The sequence below is a fragment of the Triticum urartu genome, chromosome 1A, assembly GCF_056163025.1.
Source record: "Triticum urartu cultivar PI428250 chromosome 1A, HENAU_Tu73, whole genome shotgun sequence".
Lineage (NCBI taxonomy): Eukaryota > Viridiplantae > Streptophyta > Magnoliopsida > Poales > Poaceae > Triticum > Triticum urartu.
The window spans coordinates 38,036,223-38,053,782 of record NC_141873.1 but is presented as its reverse complement, the minus strand read 5'-3'; the positions used below and the strand labels follow the sequence as shown (position 1 = coordinate 38,053,782).

At 48.8% G+C, this 17,560-nt stretch overlaps 50 non-coding genes and 3 pseudogenes across 50 annotated transcripts; all 53 read right to left on the bottom strand.

Moving 5' to 3' along the window:
• Positions 1 to 264: 264 nt before the first annotated feature.
• On the bottom strand, positions 265 to 370 carry LOC147989350 (5S ribosomal RNA; annotated as a pseudogene).
• Positions 371 to 585: 215 nt separating this feature from the next.
• On the bottom strand, positions 586 to 704 carry LOC147989349 (5S ribosomal RNA). Its single transcript, XR_015614848.1, has one exon. It is a non-coding gene; the product is annotated as a 5S ribosomal RNA (ribosomal RNA).
• Positions 705 to 913: 209 nt separating this feature from the next.
• On the bottom strand, positions 914 to 1,032 carry LOC147989348 (5S ribosomal RNA). The gene has a single exon (XR_015614847.1). It is a non-coding gene; the product is annotated as a 5S ribosomal RNA (ribosomal RNA).
• A 209-nt stretch (positions 1,033 to 1,241) lies between these two features.
• LOC147989347 (5S ribosomal RNA) lies at positions 1,242 to 1,360 on the bottom strand. The gene has a single exon (XR_015614846.1). It is a non-coding gene; the product is annotated as a 5S ribosomal RNA (ribosomal RNA).
• Positions 1,361 to 1,569: 209 nt separating this feature from the next.
• LOC147989346 (5S ribosomal RNA) lies at positions 1,570 to 1,688 on the bottom strand. Its single transcript, XR_015614317.1, has one exon. It is a non-coding gene; the product is annotated as a 5S ribosomal RNA (ribosomal RNA).
• A 209-nt stretch (positions 1,689 to 1,897) lies between these two features.
• On the bottom strand, positions 1,898 to 2,016 carry LOC147989345 (5S ribosomal RNA). Its single transcript, XR_015614253.1, has one exon. It is a non-coding gene; the product is annotated as a 5S ribosomal RNA (ribosomal RNA).
• A 209-nt stretch (positions 2,017 to 2,225) lies between these two features.
• On the bottom strand, positions 2,226 to 2,344 carry LOC147989344 (5S ribosomal RNA). The gene has a single exon (XR_015614845.1). It is a non-coding gene; the product is annotated as a 5S ribosomal RNA (ribosomal RNA).
• A 209-nt stretch (positions 2,345 to 2,553) lies between these two features.
• Positions 2,554 to 2,672, bottom strand: LOC147989343 (5S ribosomal RNA). Its single transcript, XR_015614326.1, has one exon. It is a non-coding gene; the product is annotated as a 5S ribosomal RNA (ribosomal RNA).
• Positions 2,673 to 2,881: 209 nt separating this feature from the next.
• On the bottom strand, positions 2,882 to 3,000 carry LOC147989342 (5S ribosomal RNA). Its single transcript, XR_015614360.1, has one exon. It is a non-coding gene; the product is annotated as a 5S ribosomal RNA (ribosomal RNA).
• Positions 3,001 to 3,209: 209 nt separating this feature from the next.
• Positions 3,210 to 3,328, bottom strand: LOC147989341 (5S ribosomal RNA). The gene has a single exon (XR_015614141.1). It is a non-coding gene; the product is annotated as a 5S ribosomal RNA (ribosomal RNA).
• Positions 3,329 to 3,537: 209 nt separating this feature from the next.
• On the bottom strand, positions 3,538 to 3,655 carry LOC147989340 (5S ribosomal RNA). Its single transcript, XR_015614269.1, has one exon. It is a non-coding gene; the product is annotated as a 5S ribosomal RNA (ribosomal RNA).
• A 209-nt stretch (positions 3,656 to 3,864) lies between these two features.
• On the bottom strand, positions 3,865 to 3,983 carry LOC147989339 (5S ribosomal RNA). The gene has a single exon (XR_015614844.1). It is a non-coding gene; the product is annotated as a 5S ribosomal RNA (ribosomal RNA).
• A 208-nt stretch (positions 3,984 to 4,191) lies between these two features.
• On the bottom strand, positions 4,192 to 4,310 carry LOC147989338 (5S ribosomal RNA). The gene has a single exon (XR_015614286.1). It is a non-coding gene; the product is annotated as a 5S ribosomal RNA (ribosomal RNA).
• A 209-nt stretch (positions 4,311 to 4,519) lies between these two features.
• LOC147989337 (5S ribosomal RNA) lies at positions 4,520 to 4,638 on the bottom strand. Its single transcript, XR_015614843.1, has one exon. It is a non-coding gene; the product is annotated as a 5S ribosomal RNA (ribosomal RNA).
• A 209-nt stretch (positions 4,639 to 4,847) lies between these two features.
• On the bottom strand, positions 4,848 to 4,966 carry LOC147989336 (5S ribosomal RNA). Its single transcript, XR_015614311.1, has one exon. It is a non-coding gene; the product is annotated as a 5S ribosomal RNA (ribosomal RNA).
• Positions 4,967 to 5,175: 209 nt separating this feature from the next.
• Positions 5,176 to 5,294, bottom strand: LOC147989335 (5S ribosomal RNA). The gene has a single exon (XR_015614841.1). It is a non-coding gene; the product is annotated as a 5S ribosomal RNA (ribosomal RNA).
• A 209-nt stretch (positions 5,295 to 5,503) lies between these two features.
• LOC147989334 (5S ribosomal RNA) lies at positions 5,504 to 5,622 on the bottom strand. The gene has a single exon (XR_015614840.1). It is a non-coding gene; the product is annotated as a 5S ribosomal RNA (ribosomal RNA).
• Positions 5,623 to 5,831: 209 nt separating this feature from the next.
• On the bottom strand, positions 5,832 to 5,950 carry LOC147989333 (5S ribosomal RNA). Its single transcript, XR_015614839.1, has one exon. It is a non-coding gene; the product is annotated as a 5S ribosomal RNA (ribosomal RNA).
• Positions 5,951 to 6,159: 209 nt separating this feature from the next.
• On the bottom strand, positions 6,160 to 6,278 carry LOC147989332 (5S ribosomal RNA). The gene has a single exon (XR_015614838.1). It is a non-coding gene; the product is annotated as a 5S ribosomal RNA (ribosomal RNA).
• A 209-nt stretch (positions 6,279 to 6,487) lies between these two features.
• Positions 6,488 to 6,606, bottom strand: LOC147989331 (5S ribosomal RNA). Its single transcript, XR_015614837.1, has one exon. It is a non-coding gene; the product is annotated as a 5S ribosomal RNA (ribosomal RNA).
• A 209-nt stretch (positions 6,607 to 6,815) lies between these two features.
• On the bottom strand, positions 6,816 to 6,934 carry LOC147989330 (5S ribosomal RNA). Its single transcript, XR_015614125.1, has one exon. It is a non-coding gene; the product is annotated as a 5S ribosomal RNA (ribosomal RNA).
• Positions 6,935 to 7,143: 209 nt separating this feature from the next.
• On the bottom strand, positions 7,144 to 7,255 carry LOC147989329 (5S ribosomal RNA; annotated as a pseudogene).
• A 209-nt stretch (positions 7,256 to 7,464) lies between these two features.
• On the bottom strand, positions 7,465 to 7,576 carry LOC147989328 (5S ribosomal RNA; annotated as a pseudogene).
• Positions 7,577 to 7,785: 209 nt separating this feature from the next.
• LOC147989327 (5S ribosomal RNA) lies at positions 7,786 to 7,904 on the bottom strand. The gene has a single exon (XR_015614198.1). It is a non-coding gene; the product is annotated as a 5S ribosomal RNA (ribosomal RNA).
• Positions 7,905 to 8,113: 209 nt separating this feature from the next.
• On the bottom strand, positions 8,114 to 8,232 carry LOC147989326 (5S ribosomal RNA). The gene has a single exon (XR_015614370.1). It is a non-coding gene; the product is annotated as a 5S ribosomal RNA (ribosomal RNA).
• Positions 8,233 to 8,441: 209 nt separating this feature from the next.
• Positions 8,442 to 8,560, bottom strand: LOC147989325 (5S ribosomal RNA). The gene has a single exon (XR_015614197.1). It is a non-coding gene; the product is annotated as a 5S ribosomal RNA (ribosomal RNA).
• A 209-nt stretch (positions 8,561 to 8,769) lies between these two features.
• On the bottom strand, positions 8,770 to 8,888 carry LOC147989324 (5S ribosomal RNA). The gene has a single exon (XR_015614228.1). It is a non-coding gene; the product is annotated as a 5S ribosomal RNA (ribosomal RNA).
• Positions 8,889 to 9,135: 247 nt separating this feature from the next.
• Positions 9,136 to 9,254, bottom strand: LOC147989323 (5S ribosomal RNA). The gene has a single exon (XR_015614836.1). It is a non-coding gene; the product is annotated as a 5S ribosomal RNA (ribosomal RNA).
• A 209-nt stretch (positions 9,255 to 9,463) lies between these two features.
• LOC147989322 (5S ribosomal RNA) lies at positions 9,464 to 9,582 on the bottom strand. The gene has a single exon (XR_015614835.1). It is a non-coding gene; the product is annotated as a 5S ribosomal RNA (ribosomal RNA).
• Positions 9,583 to 9,791: 209 nt separating this feature from the next.
• On the bottom strand, positions 9,792 to 9,910 carry LOC147989321 (5S ribosomal RNA). The gene has a single exon (XR_015614834.1). It is a non-coding gene; the product is annotated as a 5S ribosomal RNA (ribosomal RNA).
• Positions 9,911 to 10,119: 209 nt separating this feature from the next.
• Positions 10,120 to 10,238, bottom strand: LOC147989320 (5S ribosomal RNA). Its single transcript, XR_015614833.1, has one exon. It is a non-coding gene; the product is annotated as a 5S ribosomal RNA (ribosomal RNA).
• Positions 10,239 to 10,447: 209 nt separating this feature from the next.
• On the bottom strand, positions 10,448 to 10,566 carry LOC147989319 (5S ribosomal RNA). The gene has a single exon (XR_015614831.1). It is a non-coding gene; the product is annotated as a 5S ribosomal RNA (ribosomal RNA).
• Positions 10,567 to 10,775: 209 nt separating this feature from the next.
• LOC147989318 (5S ribosomal RNA) lies at positions 10,776 to 10,894 on the bottom strand. The gene has a single exon (XR_015614346.1). It is a non-coding gene; the product is annotated as a 5S ribosomal RNA (ribosomal RNA).
• A 209-nt stretch (positions 10,895 to 11,103) lies between these two features.
• On the bottom strand, positions 11,104 to 11,222 carry LOC147989317 (5S ribosomal RNA). Its single transcript, XR_015614829.1, has one exon. It is a non-coding gene; the product is annotated as a 5S ribosomal RNA (ribosomal RNA).
• A 209-nt stretch (positions 11,223 to 11,431) lies between these two features.
• LOC147989316 (5S ribosomal RNA) lies at positions 11,432 to 11,550 on the bottom strand. Its single transcript, XR_015614196.1, has one exon. It is a non-coding gene; the product is annotated as a 5S ribosomal RNA (ribosomal RNA).
• A 209-nt stretch (positions 11,551 to 11,759) lies between these two features.
• LOC147989315 (5S ribosomal RNA) lies at positions 11,760 to 11,878 on the bottom strand. Its single transcript, XR_015614828.1, has one exon. It is a non-coding gene; the product is annotated as a 5S ribosomal RNA (ribosomal RNA).
• Positions 11,879 to 12,087: 209 nt separating this feature from the next.
• LOC147989314 (5S ribosomal RNA) lies at positions 12,088 to 12,206 on the bottom strand. Its single transcript, XR_015614315.1, has one exon. It is a non-coding gene; the product is annotated as a 5S ribosomal RNA (ribosomal RNA).
• Positions 12,207 to 12,416: 210 nt separating this feature from the next.
• Positions 12,417 to 12,535, bottom strand: LOC147989313 (5S ribosomal RNA). Its single transcript, XR_015614827.1, has one exon. It is a non-coding gene; the product is annotated as a 5S ribosomal RNA (ribosomal RNA).
• A 209-nt stretch (positions 12,536 to 12,744) lies between these two features.
• On the bottom strand, positions 12,745 to 12,863 carry LOC147989312 (5S ribosomal RNA). The gene has a single exon (XR_015614826.1). It is a non-coding gene; the product is annotated as a 5S ribosomal RNA (ribosomal RNA).
• A 209-nt stretch (positions 12,864 to 13,072) lies between these two features.
• LOC147989311 (5S ribosomal RNA) lies at positions 13,073 to 13,191 on the bottom strand. Its single transcript, XR_015614825.1, has one exon. It is a non-coding gene; the product is annotated as a 5S ribosomal RNA (ribosomal RNA).
• A 209-nt stretch (positions 13,192 to 13,400) lies between these two features.
• On the bottom strand, positions 13,401 to 13,519 carry LOC147989310 (5S ribosomal RNA). The gene has a single exon (XR_015614304.1). It is a non-coding gene; the product is annotated as a 5S ribosomal RNA (ribosomal RNA).
• A 209-nt stretch (positions 13,520 to 13,728) lies between these two features.
• On the bottom strand, positions 13,729 to 13,847 carry LOC147989309 (5S ribosomal RNA). The gene has a single exon (XR_015614352.1). It is a non-coding gene; the product is annotated as a 5S ribosomal RNA (ribosomal RNA).
• Positions 13,848 to 14,056: 209 nt separating this feature from the next.
• On the bottom strand, positions 14,057 to 14,175 carry LOC147989308 (5S ribosomal RNA). The gene has a single exon (XR_015614140.1). It is a non-coding gene; the product is annotated as a 5S ribosomal RNA (ribosomal RNA).
• A 209-nt stretch (positions 14,176 to 14,384) lies between these two features.
• Positions 14,385 to 14,503, bottom strand: LOC147989307 (5S ribosomal RNA). The gene has a single exon (XR_015614824.1). It is a non-coding gene; the product is annotated as a 5S ribosomal RNA (ribosomal RNA).
• A 208-nt stretch (positions 14,504 to 14,711) lies between these two features.
• LOC147989306 (5S ribosomal RNA) lies at positions 14,712 to 14,830 on the bottom strand. Its single transcript, XR_015614823.1, has one exon. It is a non-coding gene; the product is annotated as a 5S ribosomal RNA (ribosomal RNA).
• Positions 14,831 to 15,039: 209 nt separating this feature from the next.
• LOC147989305 (5S ribosomal RNA) lies at positions 15,040 to 15,158 on the bottom strand. The gene has a single exon (XR_015614134.1). It is a non-coding gene; the product is annotated as a 5S ribosomal RNA (ribosomal RNA).
• A 209-nt stretch (positions 15,159 to 15,367) lies between these two features.
• Positions 15,368 to 15,486, bottom strand: LOC147989304 (5S ribosomal RNA). The gene has a single exon (XR_015614822.1). It is a non-coding gene; the product is annotated as a 5S ribosomal RNA (ribosomal RNA).
• Positions 15,487 to 15,695: 209 nt separating this feature from the next.
• LOC147989303 (5S ribosomal RNA) lies at positions 15,696 to 15,814 on the bottom strand. The gene has a single exon (XR_015614821.1). It is a non-coding gene; the product is annotated as a 5S ribosomal RNA (ribosomal RNA).
• Positions 15,815 to 16,023: 209 nt separating this feature from the next.
• LOC147989302 (5S ribosomal RNA) lies at positions 16,024 to 16,142 on the bottom strand. Its single transcript, XR_015614820.1, has one exon. It is a non-coding gene; the product is annotated as a 5S ribosomal RNA (ribosomal RNA).
• Positions 16,143 to 16,351: 209 nt separating this feature from the next.
• Positions 16,352 to 16,470, bottom strand: LOC147989301 (5S ribosomal RNA). Its single transcript, XR_015614819.1, has one exon. It is a non-coding gene; the product is annotated as a 5S ribosomal RNA (ribosomal RNA).
• Positions 16,471 to 16,679: 209 nt separating this feature from the next.
• LOC147989300 (5S ribosomal RNA) lies at positions 16,680 to 16,798 on the bottom strand. Its single transcript, XR_015614303.1, has one exon. It is a non-coding gene; the product is annotated as a 5S ribosomal RNA (ribosomal RNA).
• A 209-nt stretch (positions 16,799 to 17,007) lies between these two features.
• LOC147989299 (5S ribosomal RNA) lies at positions 17,008 to 17,126 on the bottom strand. Its single transcript, XR_015614351.1, has one exon. It is a non-coding gene; the product is annotated as a 5S ribosomal RNA (ribosomal RNA).
• Positions 17,127 to 17,335: 209 nt separating this feature from the next.
• Positions 17,336 to 17,454, bottom strand: LOC147989298 (5S ribosomal RNA). The gene has a single exon (XR_015614139.1). It is a non-coding gene; the product is annotated as a 5S ribosomal RNA (ribosomal RNA).
• Between the last annotated feature and the right edge of the window lie 106 nt (positions 17,455 to 17,560).

Sequence of the window (17,560 nt, the reverse complement as noted above, 5' to 3'; positions counted from 1 at the left end):
TTATGCTTGCCCCTCCCAGCTCCACTACAAAGACGATTGTACTTTGCTTTCCCCGCCGCTACACGCGTGAATAATGACCAACGAGCTAAAACTTACCGCAAACGTGCAAAATAATAAAACGTGGTAAATATATGTCGCGGTCGTGAGTTTTCTTTTGCACGCCGCGCAAAAAAAAGTTAAAAAGGGAATGCAACACGAGGACTTCCCAGGAGGTCACCCATCCTAGTACTACTCTCGCCCAAGCACGCTTAACTTCGGAGTTCTGATGGGAGGACTTCCCAGGAGGTCACCCATCCTAGCACTACTCTCGCCCAAGCACGCTTAACTTCGGAGTTCTGATGGGATCCGATGCTTTAATGCTGGTATGATCGCATCCGACATGTTACCCCCGTCTTCGTCCCTTATGCTTGCCCCTCCCAGCTCCACTACAAAGACGATCGTACTTTGCTTTCCCCGCCGCTACACGCGTGAATAATGACCAACGAGCTAAAACTTACCGCAAACGTGCAAAATAATAAAACGTGGTAAATATATGTCGCGGCCGTGAGTTTTCTTTTGCACGCCGCGCAAAAAATTTTTAAAAAGGGAATGCAACACGAGGACTTCCCAGGAGGTCACCCATCCTAGTACTACTCTCGCCCAAGCACGCTTAACTTCGGAGTTCTGATGGGATCCGGTGCTTTAGTGCTGGTATGATCGCATCCGACATGTTACCCCCGTCTTCGTCCCTTATGCTTGCCCCTCCCAGCTCCACTACAAAGACGATTGTACTTTGCTTTGCCCGCCGCTACACGCGTGAATAATGACCAACGAGCTAAAACTTACCGCAAACGTGCAAAATAATAAAACGTGGTAAATATATTTCGCGGCCGTGAGTTTTCTTTTGCACGCCGCGCAAAAAAAAATTAAAAAGGGAATGCAACACGAGGACTTCCCAGGAGGTCACCCATCCTAGTACTACTCTCGCCCAAGCACGCTTAACTTCGGAGTTCTGATGGGATCCGGTGCTTTAGTGCTGGTATGATCGCATCCGACATGTTACCCCCGTCTTCGTCCCTTATGCTTGCCCCTCCCAGCTCCACTACAAAGACGATCGTACTTTGCTTTGCCCGCCGCTACACGCGTGAATAATGACCAACGAGCTAAAACTTACCGCAAACGTGCAAAATAATAAAACGTGGTAAATATATGTCGCGGCCGTGAGTTTTCTTTTGCACGCCGCGCAAAAAAAATTTAAAAAGGGAATGCAACACGAGGACTTCCCAGGAGGTCACCCATCCTAGTACTACTCTCGCCCAAGCACGCTTAACTTCGGAGTTCTGATGGGATCCGGTGCTTTAGTGCTGGTATGATCGCATCCGACATGTTACCCCCGTCTTCGTCCCTTATGCTTGCCCCTCCCAGCTCCACTACAAAGACGATCGTACTTTGCTTTCCCCGCCGCTACACGCGTGAATAATGACCAACGAGCTAAAACTTACCGCAAACGTGCAAAATAATAAAACGTGGTAAATATATGTCGCGGCCGTGAGTTTTCTTTTGCACGCCGCGCAAAAAAAATTTAAAAAGGGAATGAAACACGAGGACTTCCCAGGAGGTCACCCATCCTAGTACTACTCTCGCCCAAGCACGCTTAACTTCGGAGTTCTGATGGGATCCGGTGCTTCAGTGCTGGTATGATCGCATCCGACATGTTACCCCCGTCTTCGTCCCTTATGCTTGCCCCTCCCAGCTCCACTACAAAGACGATCGTACTTTGCTTTGCCCGCCGCTACACGCGTGAATAATGACCAACGAGCTAAAACTTACCGCAAACGTGCAAAATAATAAAACGTGGTAAATATATTTCGCGGCCGTGAGTTTTCTTTTGCACGCCGCGCAAAAAAAATTTAAAAAGGGAATGCAACACGAGGACTTCCGAGGAGGTCACCCATCCTAGTACTACTCTCGCCCAAGCACGCTTAACTTCGGAGTTCTGATGGGATCCGGTGCTTTAGTGCTGGTATGATCGCATCCGACATGTTACCCCCGTCTTCGTCCCTTATGCTTGCCCCTCCCAGCTCCACTACAAAGACGATCGTACTTTGCTTTCCCCGCCGCTACACGCGTGAATAATGACCAACGAGCTAAAACTTACCGCAAACGTGCAAAATAATAAAACGTGGTAAATATATGTCGCGGCCGTGAGTTTTCTTTTGCACGCCGCGCAAAAGAAATTTAAAAAGGGAATGCAACACGAGGACTTCCCAGGAGGTCACCCATCCTAGTACTACTCTCGCCCAAGCACGCTTAACTTCGGAGTTCTGATGGGATCCGGTGCTTTAGTGCTGGTATGATCGCATCCGACATGTTACCCCCGTCTTCGTCCCTTATGCTTGCCCCTCCCAGCTCCACTACAAAGACGATCGTACTTTGCTTTCCCCGCCGCTACACGCGTGAATAATGACCAACGAGCTAAAACTTACCGCAAACGTGCAAAATAATAAAACGTGGTAAATATATTTCGCGTCCGTGAGTTTTCTTTTGCACGCCGCGCAAAAAAAAATTAAAAAGGGAATGCAACACGAGGACTTCCCAGGAGGTCACCCATCCTAGTACTACTCTCGCCCAAGCACGCTTAACTTCGGAGTTTTGATGGGATCCGGTGCTTTAGTGCTGGTATGATCGCATCCGACATGTTACCCCCGTCTTCGTCCCTTATGCTTAGCCCTCCCAGCTCCACTACAAAGACGATCGTACTTTGCTTTGCCCGCCGCTACACGCGTGAATAATGACCAACGAGCTAAAACTTACCGCAAACGTGCAAAATAATAAAACGTGGTAAATATATGTCGCGGCCGTGAGTTTTCTTTTGCACGCCGCGCAAAAAAAATTTAAAAAGGGAATGCAACACGAGGACTTCCCAGGAGGTCACCCATCCTAGTTCTACTCTCGCCCAAGCACGCTTAACTTCGGAGTTCTGATGGGATCCGGTGCTTTAGTGCTGGTATGATCGCATCCGACATGTTACCCCCGTCTTCGTCCCTTATGCTTGCCCCTCCCAGCTCCACTACAAAGACGATCGTACTTTGCTTTGCCCGCCGCTACACGCGTGAATAATGACCAACGAGCTAAAACTTACCGCAAACGTGCAAAATAATAAAACGTGGTAAATATATGTCGCGGCCGTGAGTTTTCTTTTGCACGCCGCGCAAAAAAAAATTAAAAAGGGAATGCAACACGAGGACTTCCCAGGAGGTCACCCATCCTAGTACTACTCTCGCCCAAGCACGCTTAACTTCGGAGTTCTGATGGGATCCGGTGCTTTAGTGCTGGTATGATCACATCCGACATGTTACCCCCGTCTTCGTCCCTTATGCTTGCCCCTCCCATCTCCACTACAAAGACGATCGTACTTTGCTTTTCCCGCCGCTACACGCGTGAATAATGACCAACGAGCTAAAACTTACCGCAAACGTGCAAAATAATAAAACGTGGTAAATATATGTCGCGGCCGTGAGTTTTCTTTTGCACGCCGCGCAAAAAAAATTTAAAAAGGGAATGCAACACGAGGACTTCCAGGAGGTCACCCATCCTAGTACTACTCTCGCCCAAGCACGCTTAACTTCGGAGTTCTGATGGGATCCGGTGCTTTAGTGCTGGTATGATCGCATCCGACATGTTACCCCCGTCTTCGTCCCTTATGCTTGCCCCTCCCAGCTCCACTACAAAGACGATTGTACTTTGCTTTGCCCGCCGCTACACGCGTGAATAATGACCAACGAGCTAAAACTTACCGCAAACGTGCAAAATAATAAAACGTGGTAAATATATGTCGCGGCCGTGAGTTTTCTTTTGCACGCCGCGCAAAAAAAATTTAAAAAGGGAATGCAACACGAGGACTTCCCAGGAGGTCACCCATCCTAGTACTACTCTCGCCCAAGCACGCTTAACTTCGGAGTTCTGATGGGATCCGGTGCTTTAGTGCTGGTATGATCGCATCCGACATGTTACCCCCGTCTTCGTCCCTTATGCTTGCCCCTCCCAGCTCCACTACAAAGACGATCGTACTTTGCTTTGCCCGCCGCTACACGCGTGAATAATGACCAACGAGCTAAAACTTACCGCAAACGTGCAAAATAATAAAACATGGTAAATATATGTCGCGGCCGTGAGTTTTCTTTTGCACGCCGCGCAAAAAAAATTAAAAAGGGAATGCAACACGAGGACTTCCCAGGAGGTCACCCATCCTAGTACTACTCTCGCCCAAGCACGCTTAAATTCGGAGTTCTGATGGGATCCGGTGCTTTAGTGCTGGTATGATCGCATCCGACATGTTACCCCCGTCTTCGTCCCTTATGCTTGCCCCTCCCAGCTCCACTACAAAGACGATTGTACTTTGCTTTGCCCGCCGCTACACGCGCGAATAATGACCAACGAGCTAAAACTTACCGCAAACGTGCAAAATAATAAAACGTGGTAAATATATGTCGCGGCCGTGAGTTTTCTTTTGCACGCCGCGCAAAAAAAATTTAAAAAAGGAATGCAACACGAGGACTTCCCAGGAGGTCACCCATCCTAGTACTACTCTCGCCCAAGCACGCTTAACTTCGGAGTTCTGATGGGATCCGGTGCTTTAGTGCTGGTATGATCGCATCCGACATGTTACCCCCGTCTTCGTACCTTATGCTTGCCCCTCCCAGCTCCACTACAAAGACGATCGTACTTTGCTTTGCCCGCCGCTACACGCGTGAATAATGACCAACGAGCTAAAACTTACCGCAAACGTGCAAAATAATAAAACGTGGTAAATATATGTCGCGGCCGTGAGTTTTCTTTTGCACGCCGCGCAAAAAAAATTTAAAAAGGGAATGCAACACGAGGACTTCCCAGGAGGTCACCCATCCTAGTACTACTTTCGCCCAAGCACGCTTAACTTCGGAGATCTGATGGGATCCGGTGCTTTAGTGCTGGTATGATCGCATCCGACATGTTACCCCCGTCTTCGTCCCTTATGCTTGCCCCTCCCAGCTCCACTACAAAGACGATTGTACTTTGCTTTCCCCGCCGCTACACGCGTGAATAATGACCAACGAGCTAAAACTTACCGCAAACGTGCAAAATAATAAAACGTGGTAAATATATGTCGCGGCCGTGAGTTTTCTTTTGCACGCCGCGCAAAAAAAATTTAAAAAGGGAATGCAACACGAGGACTTCCCAGGAGGTCACCCATCCTAGTACTACTCTCGCCCAAGCACGCTTAACTTCGGAGTTCTGATGGGATCCGGTGCTTTAGTGCTGGTATGATCGCATCCGACATGTTACCCCCGTCTTCGTCCCTTATGCTTGCCCCTCCCAGCTCCACTACAAAGACGATTGTACTTTGCTTTCCCCGCCGCTACACGCGTGAATAATGACCAACGAGCTAAAACTTACCGCAAACGTGCAAAATAATAAAACGTGGTAAATATATGTCGCGGCCGTGAGTTTTCTTTTGCACGCCGCGCAAAAAAAATTTAAAAAGGGAATGCAACACGAGGACTTCCCAGGAGGTCACCCATCCTAGTACTACTCTCGCCCAAGCACGCTTAACTTCGGAGTTCTGATGGGATCCGGTGCTTTAGTGCTGGTATGATCGCATCCGACATGTTACCCCCGTCTTCGTCCCTTATGCTTGCCCCTCCCAGCTCCACTACAAAGACGATTGTACTTTGCTTTCCCCGCCGCTACACGCGTGAATAATGACCAACGAGCTAAAACTTACCGCAAACGTGCAAAATAATAAAACGTGGTAAATATATGTCGCGGCCGTGAGTTTTCTTTTGCACGCCGCGCAAAAAAAATTTAAAAAGGGAATGCAACACGAGGACTTCCCAGGAGGTCACCCATCCTAGTACTACTCTCGCCCAAGCACGCTTAACTTCGGAGTTCTGATGGGATCCGGTGCTTTAGTGCTGGTATGATCGCATCCGACATGTTACCCCCGTCTTCGTCCCTTATGCTTGCCCCTCCCAGCTCCACTACAAAGACGATTGTACTTTGCTTTCCCCGCCGCTACACGCGTGAATAATGACCAACGAGCTAAAACTTACCGCAAACGTGCAAAATAATAAAACGTGGTAAATATATGTCGCGGCCGTGAGTTTTCTTTTGCACGCCGCGCAAAAAAAATTTAAAAAGGGAATGCAACACGAGGACTTCCCAGGAGGTCACCCATCCTAGTACTACTCTCGCCCAAGCACGCTTAACTTCGGAGTTCTGATGGGATCCGGTGCTTTAGTGCTGGTATGATCGCATCCGACATGTTACCCCCGTCTTCGTCCCTTATGCTTGCCCCTCCCAGCTCCACTACAAAGACGATTGTACTTTGCTTTCCCCGCCGCTACACGTGTGAATAATGACCAACGAGCTAAAACTTACCGCAAACGTGCAAAATAATAAAACGTGGTAAATATATGTCGCGGCCGTGAGTTTTCTTTTGCACGCCGCGCAAAAAAAATTTAAAAAGGGAATGCAACACGAGGACTTCCCAGGAGGTCACCCATCCTAGTACTACTCTCGCCCAAGCACGCTTAACTTCGGAGTTCTGATGGGATCCGGTGCTTTAGTGCTGGTATGATCGCATCCGACATGTTACCCCCGTCTTCGTCCCTTATGCTTGCCCCTCCCAGCTCCACTACAAAGACGATCGTACTTTGCTTTCCCCGCCGCTACACGCGTGAATAATGACCAACGAGCTAAAACTTACCGCAAACGTGCAAAATAATAAAACGTGGTAAATATATGTCGCGGCCGTGAGGTTTCTTTTGCACGCCGCGCAAAAAAAATTTAAAAAGGGAATGCAACACGAGGACTTCCCAGGAGGTCACCCATCTTAGTACTACTCTCGCCCAAGCACGCTTAACTTCGGAGTTCTGATGGGATCCGGTGCTTTAGTGCTGGTATGATCGCATCCGACATGTTACCCCCGTCTTCGTCCCTTATGCTTGCCCCTCCCAGCTCCACTACAAAGACGATTGTACTTTGCTTTCCCCGCCGCTACACGCGTGAATAATGACCAACGAGCTAAAACTTACCGCAAACGTGCAAAATAATAAAACGTGGTAAATATATGTCGCGGCCGTGAGTTTTCTTTTGCACGCCGCGCAAAAAAAATTTAAAAAGGGAATGCAACACGAGGACTTCCCAGGAGGTCACCCATCCTAGTACTACTCTCGCCGCTTAACTTCGGAGTTCTGATGGGATCCGGTGCTTTAGTGCTGGTATGATCGCATCCGACATGTTACCCCCGTCTTCGTCCCTTATGCTTGCCCCTCCCAGCTCCACTACAAAGACGATTGTACTTTGCTTTCCCCGCCGCTACACGCGTGAATAATGACCAACGAGCTAAAACTTACCGCAAACGTGCAAAATAATAAAACGTGGTAAATATATGTCGCGGCCGTGAGTTTTCTTTTGCACGCCGCGCAAAAAAAATTTAAAAAGGGAATGCAACACGAGGACTTCCCAGGAGGTCACCCATCCTAGTACTACTCTCGCCGCTTAACTTCGGAGTTCTGATGGGATCCGGTGCTTTAGTGCTGGTATGATCGCATCCGACATGTTACCCCCGTCTTCGTCCCTTATGCTTGCCCCTCCCAGCTCCACTACAAAGACGATTGTACTTTGCTTTCCCCGCCGCTACACGCGTGAATAATGACCAACGAGCTAAAACTTACCGCAAACGTGCAAAATAATAAAACGTGGCAAATATATGTCGCGGCCGTGAGTTTTCTTTTGCACGCCGCGCAAAAAAAATTTAAAAAGGGAATGCAACACGAGGACTTCCCAGGAGGTCACCCATCCTAGTACTACTCTCGCCCAAGCACGCTTAACTTCGGAGTTCTGATGGGATCCGGTGCTTTAGTGCTGGTATGATCGCATCAGACATGTTACCCCCGTCTTCGTCCCTTATGCTTGCCCCTCCCAGCTCCACTACAAAGACGATCGTACTTTGCTTTCCCCGCCGCTACACGCGTGAATAATGACCAACGAGCTAAAACTTACCGCAAACGTGCAAAATAATAAAACGTGGTAAATATATGTCGCGGCCGTGAGTTTTCATTTGCACGCCGCGCAAAAAAAATTTAAAAAGGGAATGCAACACGAGGACTTCCCAGGAGGTCACCCATCCTAGTACTACTTTCGCCCAAGCACGCTTAACTTCAGAGTTCTGATGGGATCCGGTGCTTTAGTGCTGGTATGATCGCATCCGACATGTTACCCCCGTCTTCGTCCCTTATGCTTGCCCCTCCCAGCTCCACTACAAAGACGATTGTACTTTGCTTTCCCCGCCGCTACACGCGTGAATAATGACCAACGAGCTAAAACTTACCGCAAACGTGCAAAATAATAAAACGTGGTAAATATATGTCGCGGCCGTGAGTTTTCTTTTGCACGCCGCGCAAAAAAAATTTAAAAAGGGAATGCAACACGAGGACTTCCCAGGAGGTCACCCATCCTAGTACTACTCTCGCCCAAGCACGCTTAACTTCGGAGTTCTGATGGGATCCGGTGCTTTAGTGCTGGTATGATCGCATCAGACATGTTACCCCCGTCTTCGTCCCTTATGCTTGCCCCTCCCAGCTCCACTACAAAGACGATCGTACTTTGCTTTCCCCGCCGCTACACGCGTGAATAATGACCAACGAGCTAAAACTTACCGCAAACGTGCAAAATAATAAAACGTGGTAAATATATGTCGCGGCCGTGAGTTTTCATTTGCACGCCGCGCAAAAAAAAATTAAAAAGGGAATGCAGCACGAGGACTTCCCAGGAGGTCACCCATCCTAGTACTACTCTCGCCCAAGCACGCTTAACTTCGGAGTTCTGATGGGATCCGGTGCTTTAGTGCTGGTATGATCGCATCCGACATGTTACCCCCGTCTTCGTCCCTTATGCTTGCCCCTCCCAGCTCCACTACAAAGACGATCGTACTTTGTTTTCCCCGCCGCTACACGCGTGAATAATGACCAACGAGCTAAAACTTACCGCAAACGTGCAAAATAATAAAACGTGGTAAATATATGTCGCGGCCGTCAAAATAATAAAACGTGGTAAATATATGTCGCGGCCGTGAGTTTTCTTTTGCACGCCGCGCAAAAAAAATTTAAAAAGGGAATGCAACACGAGGACTTCCCAGGAGGTCACCCATCCTAGTACTACTCTCGCCCAAGCACGCTTAACTTCGGAGTTCTGATGGGATCCGGTGCTTTAGTGCTGGTATGATCGCATCCGACATGTTACCCCCGTCTTCGTTCCTTATGCTTGCCCCTCCCAGCTCCACTACAAAGACGATCGTACTTTGCTTTGCCCGCCGCTACACGCGTGAATAATGACCAACGAGCTAAAACTTACCGCAAACGTGCAAAATAATAAAACGTGGTAAATATATGTCGCGGCCGTGAGTTTTCTTTTGCACGCCGCGCAAAAAAAATTTAAAAAGGGAATGCAACACGAGGACTTCCCAGGAGGTCACCCATCCTAGTACTACTCTCGCCCAAGCACGCTTAACTTCGGAGTTCTGATGGGATCCGGTGCTTTAGTGCTGGTATGATCGCATCCAACATGTTACCCCCGTCTTCGTCCGTTATGCTTGCCCCTCCCAGCTCCACTACAAAGACGATCGTACTTTGCTTTCCCCGCCGCTACACGCGTGAATAATGACCAACGAGCTAAAACTTACCGCAAACGTGCAAAATAATAAAACGTGGTAAATATATGTCGCGGCCGTGAGTTTTCTTTTGCACGCCGCGCAAAAAAAATTTAAAAAGGGAATGCAACACGAGGACTTCCCAGGAGGTCACCCATCCTAGTACTACTCTCGCCCAAGCACGCTTAACTTCGGAGTTCTGATGGGATCCGGTGCTTTAGTGCTGGTATGATCGCATCCGACATGTTACCCCCGTCTTCGTCCCTTATGCTTGCCCCTCCCAGCTCCACTACAAAGACGATCGTACTTTGCTTTCCCCGCCGCTACACGCGTGAATAATGACCAACGAGCTAAAACTTACCGCAAACGTGCAAAATAATAAAACGTGGTAAATATATGTCGCGGCCGTGAGTTGTCTTTTGCACGCCGCGCAAAAAAAATTTAAAAAGGGAATGCAACACGAGGACTTCCCAGGAGGTCACCCATCCTAGTACTACTCTCGCCCAAGCACGCTTAACTTCGGAGTTCTGATGGGATCCGGTGCTTTAGTGCTGGTATGATCGCATCCGACATGTTACCCCCGTCTTCGTCCCTTATGCTTGCCCCTCCCAGCTCCACTACAAAGACGATCGTACTTTGCTTTCCCCGCCGCTACACGCGTGAATAATGACCAATGAGCTAAAACTTACCGCAAACGTGCAAAATAATAAAACGTGGTAAATATATGTCACGGCCGTGAGTTTTCTTTTGCACGCCGCGCAAAAAAAATTTAAAAAGGGAATGCAACACGAGGACTTCCCAGGAGGTCACCCATCCTAGTACTACTCTCGCCCAAGCACGCTTAACTTCGGAGTTCTGATGGGATCCGGTGCTTTAGTGCTGGTATGATCGCATCCGACATGTTACCCCCGTCTTCGTCCCTTATGCTTGCCCCTCCCAGCTCCACTACAAAGACGATCGTACTTTGCTTTGCCCGCCGCTACACGCGTGAATAATGACCAACGAGCTAAAACTTACCGCAAACGTGCAAAATAATAAAACGTGGTAAATATATGTCGCGGCCGTGAGTTTTCTTTTGCACGCCGCGCAAAAAAAATTTAAAAAGGGAATGCAACACGAGGACTTCCCAGGAGGTCACCCATCCTAGTACTACTGTCGCCCAAGCACGCTTAACTTCGGAGTTCTGATGGGATCCGGTGCTTTAGTGCTGGTATGATCGCATCCGACATGTTACCCCCGTCTTCGTCCCTTATGCTTGCCCCTCCCAGCTCCACTACAAAGACGATCGTACTTTGCTTTGCCCGCCGCTACACGCGTGAATAATGACCAACGAGCTAAAACTTACCGCAAACGTGCAAAATAATAAAACGTGGTAAATATATGTCGCGGCCGTGAGTTTTCTTTTGCACGCCGCGCAAAAAAAATTTAAAAAGGGAATGCAACACGAGGACTTCCCAGGAGGTCACCCATCCTAGTACTACTCTCGCCCAAGCACGCTTAACTTCGGAGTTCTGATGGGATCCGGTGCTTTAGTGCTGGTATGATCGCATCCGACATGTTACCCCCGTCTTCGTCCCTTATGCTTGCCCCTCCCAGCTCCACTACAAACACGATCGTACTTTGCTTTCCCCGCCGCTACACGCGTGAATAATGACCAACGAGCTAAAACTTACCGCAAACGTGCAAAATAATAAAACGTGGTAAATATATGTCGCGGCCGTGAGTTTTCTTTTGCACGCCGCGCAAAAAAAATTTAAAAAGGGAATGCAACACGAGGACTTCCCAGGAGGTCACCCATCCTAGTACTACTCTCGCCCAAGCACGCTTAACTTCGGAGTTCTGATGGGATCCGGTGCTTTAGTGCTGGTATGATCGCATCAGACATGTTACCCCCGTCTTCGTCCCTTATGCTTGCCCCTCCCAGCTCCACTACAAAGACGATCGTACTTTGCTTTCCCCGCCGCTACACGCGTGAATAATGACCAACGAGCTAAAACTTACCGCAAACGTGCAAAATAATAAAACGTGGTAAATATATGTCGCGGCCGTGAGTTTTCATTTGCACGCCGCGCAAAAAAAAATTAAAAAGGGAATGCAACACGAGGACTTCCCAGGAGGTCACCCATCCTAGTACTACTCTCGCCCAAGCACGCTTAACTTCGGAGTTCTGATGGGATCCGGTGCTTTAGTGCTGGTATGATCGCATCCGACATGTTACCCCCGTCTTCGTCCCTTATGCTTGCCCCTCCCAGCTCCACTACAAAGACGATCGTACTTTGTTTTCCCCGCCGCTACACGCGTGAATAATGACCAACGAGCTAAAACTTACCGCAAACGTGCAAAATAATAAAACGTGGTAAATATATGTCGCGGCCGTGAGTTTTCTTTTGCACGCCGCGCAAAAAAAATTTAAAAATGGAATGCAACACGAGGACTTCCCAGGAGGTCACCCATCCTAGTACTACTCTCGCCCAAGCACGCTTAACTTCGGAGTTCTGATGGGATTCGGTGCTTTAGTGCTGGTATGATCGCATCCGACATGTTACCCCCGTCTTCGTTCCTTATGCTTGCCCCTCCCAGCTCCACTACAAAGACGATCGTACTTTGCTTTGCCCGCCGCTACACGCGTGAATAATGACCAACGAGCTAAAACTTACCGCAAACGTGCAAAATAATAAAACGTGGTAAATATATGTCGCGGCCGTGAGTTTTCTTTTGCACGCCGCGCAAAAAAAAATTTAAAAAGGGAATGCAACACGAGGACTTCCCAGGAGGTCACCCATCCTAGTACTACTCTCGCCCAAGCACGCTTAACTTCGGAGTTCTGATGGGATCCGGTGCTTTAGTGCTGGTATGATCGCATCCAACATGTTACCCCCGTCTTCGTCCGTTATGCTTGCCCCTCCCAGCTCCACTACAAAGACGATCGTACTTTGCTTTGCCCGCCGCTACACGCGTGAATAATGACCAACGAGCTAAAACTTACCGCAAACGTGCAAAATAATAAAACGTGGTAAATATATGTCGCGGCCGTGAGTTTTCTTTTGCACGCCGCGCAAAAAAAATTTAAAAAGGGAATGCAACACGAGGACTTCCCAGGAGGTCACCCATCCTAGTACTACTCTCGCCCAAGCACGCTTAACTTCGGAGTTCTGATGGGATCCGGTGCTTTAGTGCTGGTATGATCGCATCCGACATGTTACCCCCGTCTTCGTCCGTTATGCTTGCCCCTCCCAGCTCCACTACAAAGACGATCGTACTTTGCTTTCCCCGCCGCTACACGCGTGAATAATGACCAACGAGCTAAAACTTACCGCAAACGTGCAAAATAATAAAACGTGGTAAATATATGTCGCGGCCGTGAGTTTTCTTTTGCACGCCGCGCAAAAAAAATTTAAAAAGGGAATGCAACACGAGGACTTCCCAGGAGGTCACCCATCCTAGTACTACTCTCGCCCAAGCACGCTTAACTTCGGAGTTCTGATGGGATCCGGTGCTTTAGTGCTGGTATGATCGCATCCGACATGTTACCCCCGTCTTCGTCCGTTATGCTTGCCCCTCCCAGCTCCACTACAAAGACGATCGTACTTTGCTTTCCCCGCCGCTACACGCGTGAATAATGACCAACGAGCTAAAACTTACCGCAAACGTGCAAAATAATAAAACGTGGTAAATATATGTCGCGGCCGTGAGTTTTCTTTTGCACGCCGCGCAAAAAAAATTTAAAAAGGGAATGCAACACGAGGACTTCCCAGGAGGTCACCCATCCTAGTAGTACTCTCGCCCAAGCACGCTTAACTTCGGAGTTCTGATGGGATCCGGTGCTTTAGTGCTGGTATGATCGCATCCGACATGTTACCCCCGTCTTCGTCCCTTATGCTTGCCCCTCCCAGCTCCACTACAAAGACGATCGTACTTTGCTTTCCCCGCCGCTACACGCGTGAATAATGACCAACGAGCTAAAACTTACCGCAAACGTGCAAAATAATAAAACGTGGTAAATATATGTCGCGGCCGTGAGTTTTCTTTTGCACGCCGCGCAAAAAAAAATTAAAAAGGGAATGCAACACGAGGACTTCCCAGGAGGTCACGCATCCTAGTACTACTCTCGCCCAAGCACGCTTAACTTCGGAGTTCTGATGGGATCCGGTGCTTTAGTGCTGGTATGATCGCATCCGACATGTTACCCCCGTCTTCGTCCCTTATGCTTGCCCCTCCCAGCTCCACTACAAAGACGATCGTACTTTGCTTTCCCCGCCGCTACACGCGTGAATAATGACCAACGAGCTAAAACTTACCGCAAACGTGCAAAATAATAAAACGTGGTAAATATATGTCGCGGCCGTGAGTTTTCTTTTGCACGCCGCGCAAAAAAAATTTAAAAAGGGAATGCAACACGAGGACTTCCCAGGAGGTCACCCATCCTAGTACTACTCTCGCCCAAGCACGCTTAACTTCGGAGTTCTGATGGGATCCGGTGCTTTAGTGCTGGTATGATCACATCCGACATGTTACCCCCGTCTTCGTCCCTTATGCTTGCCCCTCCCAGCTCCACTACAAAGACGATCGTACTTTGCTTTGCCCGCCGCTACACGCGTGAATAATGACCAACGAGCTAAAACTTACCGCAAACGTGCAAAATAATAAAACGTGGTAAATATATGTCGCGGCCGTGAGTTTTCTTTTGCACGCCGCGCAAAAAAAATTTAAAAAGGGAATGCAACACGAGGACTTCCCAGGAGGTCACCCATCCTAGTACTACTCTCGCCCAAGCACGCTTAACTTCGGAGTTCTGATGGGATCCGGTGCTTTAGTGCTGGTATGATCGCATCCGACATGTTACCCCCGTCTTCGTCCCTTATGCTTGCCCCTCCCAGCTCCACTACAAAGACGATTGTACTTTGCTTTCCCCGCCGCTACACGCGTGAATAATGACCAACGAGCTAAAACTTACCGCAAATGTGCAAAATAATAAAACGTGGTAAATATATGTCGCGGCCGTGAGTTTTCTTTTGCACGCCGCGAAAAAAAAATTAAAAAGGGAATGCAACACGAGGACTTCCCAGGAGGTCACCCATCCTAGTACTACTCTCGCCCAAGCACGCTTAACTTCGGAGTTCTGATGGGATCCGGTGCTTTAGTGCTGGTATGATCGCATCCGACATGTTACCCCCGTCTTCGTCCCTTATGCTTGCCCCTCCCAGCTCCACTACAAAGACGATCGTACTTTGCTTTCCCCGCCGCTACACGCGTGAATAATGACCAACGAGCTAAAACTTACCGCAAACGTGCAAAATAATAAAACGTGGTAAATATATGTCGCGGCCGTGAGTTTTCTTTTGCACGCCGCGCAAAAAAAATTTAAAAAGGGAATGCAACACGAGGACTTCCCAGGAGGTCACCCATCCTAGTACTACTCTCGCCCAAGCACGCTTAACTTCGGAGTTCTGATGGGATCCGGTGCTTTAGTGCTGGTATGATTGCATCCGACATGTTACCCCCGTCTTCGTCCCTTATGCTTGCCCCTCCCAGCTCCACTACAAAGACGATCGTACTTTGCTTTCCCCGCCGCTACACGCGTGAATAATGACCAACGAGCTAAAACTTACCGCAAACGTGCAAAATAATAAAACGTGGTAAATATATGTCGCGGCCGTGAGTTTTCTTTTGCACGCCGCGCAAAAAAAATTTAAAAAGGGAATGCAACACGAGGACTTCCCAGGAGGTCACCCATCCTAGTACTACTCTCGCCCAAGCACGCTTAACTTCGGAGTTCTGATGGGATCCGGTGCTTTAGTGCTGGTATGATCGCATCCGACATGTTACCCCCGTCTTCGTCCCTTATGCTTGCCCCTCCCAGCTCCACTACAAAGACGATCGTACTTTGCTTTCCCCGCCGCTACACGCGTGAATAATGACCAATGAGCTAAAACTTACCGCAAACGTGCAAAATAATAAAACGTGGTAAATATATGTCGCGGCCGTGAGTATTCTTTTGCACGCCGCGCAAAAAAAATTTAAAAAGGGAATGCAACACGAGGACTTCCCAGGAGGTCACCCATCCTAGTACTACTCTCGCCCAAGCACGCTTAACTTCGGAGTTCTGATGGGATCCGGTGCTTTAGTGCTGGTATGATCGCATCCAACATGTTACCCCCGTCTTCGTCCGTTATGCTTGCCCCTCCCAGCTCCACTACAAAGACGATCGTACTTTGCTTTGCCCGCCGCTACACGCGTGAATAATGACCAACGAGCTAAAACTTACCGCAAACGTGCAAAATAATAAAACGTGGTAAATATATGTCGCGGCCGTGAGTTTTCTTTTGCACGCCGCGCAAAAAAAATTTAAAAAGGGAATGCAACACGAGGACTTCCCAGGAGGTCACCCATCCTAGTACTACTCTCGCCCAAGCACGCTTAACTTCGGAGTTCTGATGGGATCCGGTGCTTTAGTGCTGGTATGATCGCATCCGACATGTTACCCCCGTCTTCGTCCGTTATGCTTGCCCCTCCCAGCTCCACTACAAAGACGATCGTACTTTGCTTTCCCCGCCGCTACACGCGTGAATAATGACCAACGAGCTAAAACTTACCGCAAACGTGCAAAATAATAAAACGTGGTAAATATATGTCGCGGCCGTGAGTTTTCTTTTGCACGCCGCGCAAAAAAAATTTAAAAAGGGAATGCAACACGAGGACTTCCCAGGAGGTCACCCATCCTAGTACTACTCTCGCCCAAGCACGCTTAACTTCGGAGTTCTGATGGGATCCGGTGCTTTAGTGCTGGTATGATCGCATCCGACATGTTACCCCCGTCTTCGTCCGTTATGCTTGCCCCTCCCAGCTCCACTACAAAGACGATCGTACTTTGCTTTCCCCGCCGCTACACGCGTGAATAATGACCAACGAGCTAAAACTTACCGCAAACGTGCAAAATAATAAAACGTGGTAAATATATGTCGCGGCCGTGAGTTTTCTTTTGCACGCCGCGCAAAAAAAATTTAAAAAGGGAATGCAACACGAGGACTTCCCAGGAGGTCACCCATCCTAGTAGTACTCTCGCCCAAGCACGCTTAACTTCGGAGTTCTGATGGGATCCGGTGCTTTAGTGCTGGTATGATCGCATCCGACATGTTACCCCCGTCTTCGTCCCTTATGCTTGCCCCTCCCAGCTCCACTACAAAGACGATCGTACTTTGCTTTCCCCGCCGCTACACGCGTGAATAATGACCAACGAGCTAAAACTTACCGCAAACGTGCAAAATAATAAAACGTGGTAAATATATGTCGCGGCCGTGAGTTTTCTTTTGCACGCCGCGCAAAAAAAAATTAAAAAGGGAATGCAACACGAGGACTTCCCAGGAGGTCACGCATCCTAGTACTACTCTCGCCCAAGCACGCTTAACTTCGGAGTTCTGATGGGATCCGGTGCTTTAGTGCTGGTATGATCGCATCCGACATGTTACCCCCGTCTTCGTCCCTTATGCTTGCCCCTCCCAGCTCCACTACAAAGACGATCGTACTTTGCTTTCCCCGCCGCTACACGCGTGAATAATGACCAACGAGCTAAAACTTACCGCAAACGTGCAAAATAATAAAACGTGGTAAATATATGTCGCGGCCGTGAGTTTTCTTTTGCACGCCGCGCAAAAAAAATTTAAAAAGGGAATGCAACACGAGGACTTCCCAGGAGGTCACCCATCCTAGTACTACTCTCGCCCAAGCACGCTTAACTTCGGAGTTCTGATGGGATCCGGTGCTTTAGTGCTGGTATGATCACATCCGACATGTTACCCCCGTCTTCGTCCCTTATGCTTGCCCCTCCCAGCTCCACTACAAAGACGATCGTACTTTGCTTTGCCCGCCGCTACACGCGTGAATAATGACCAA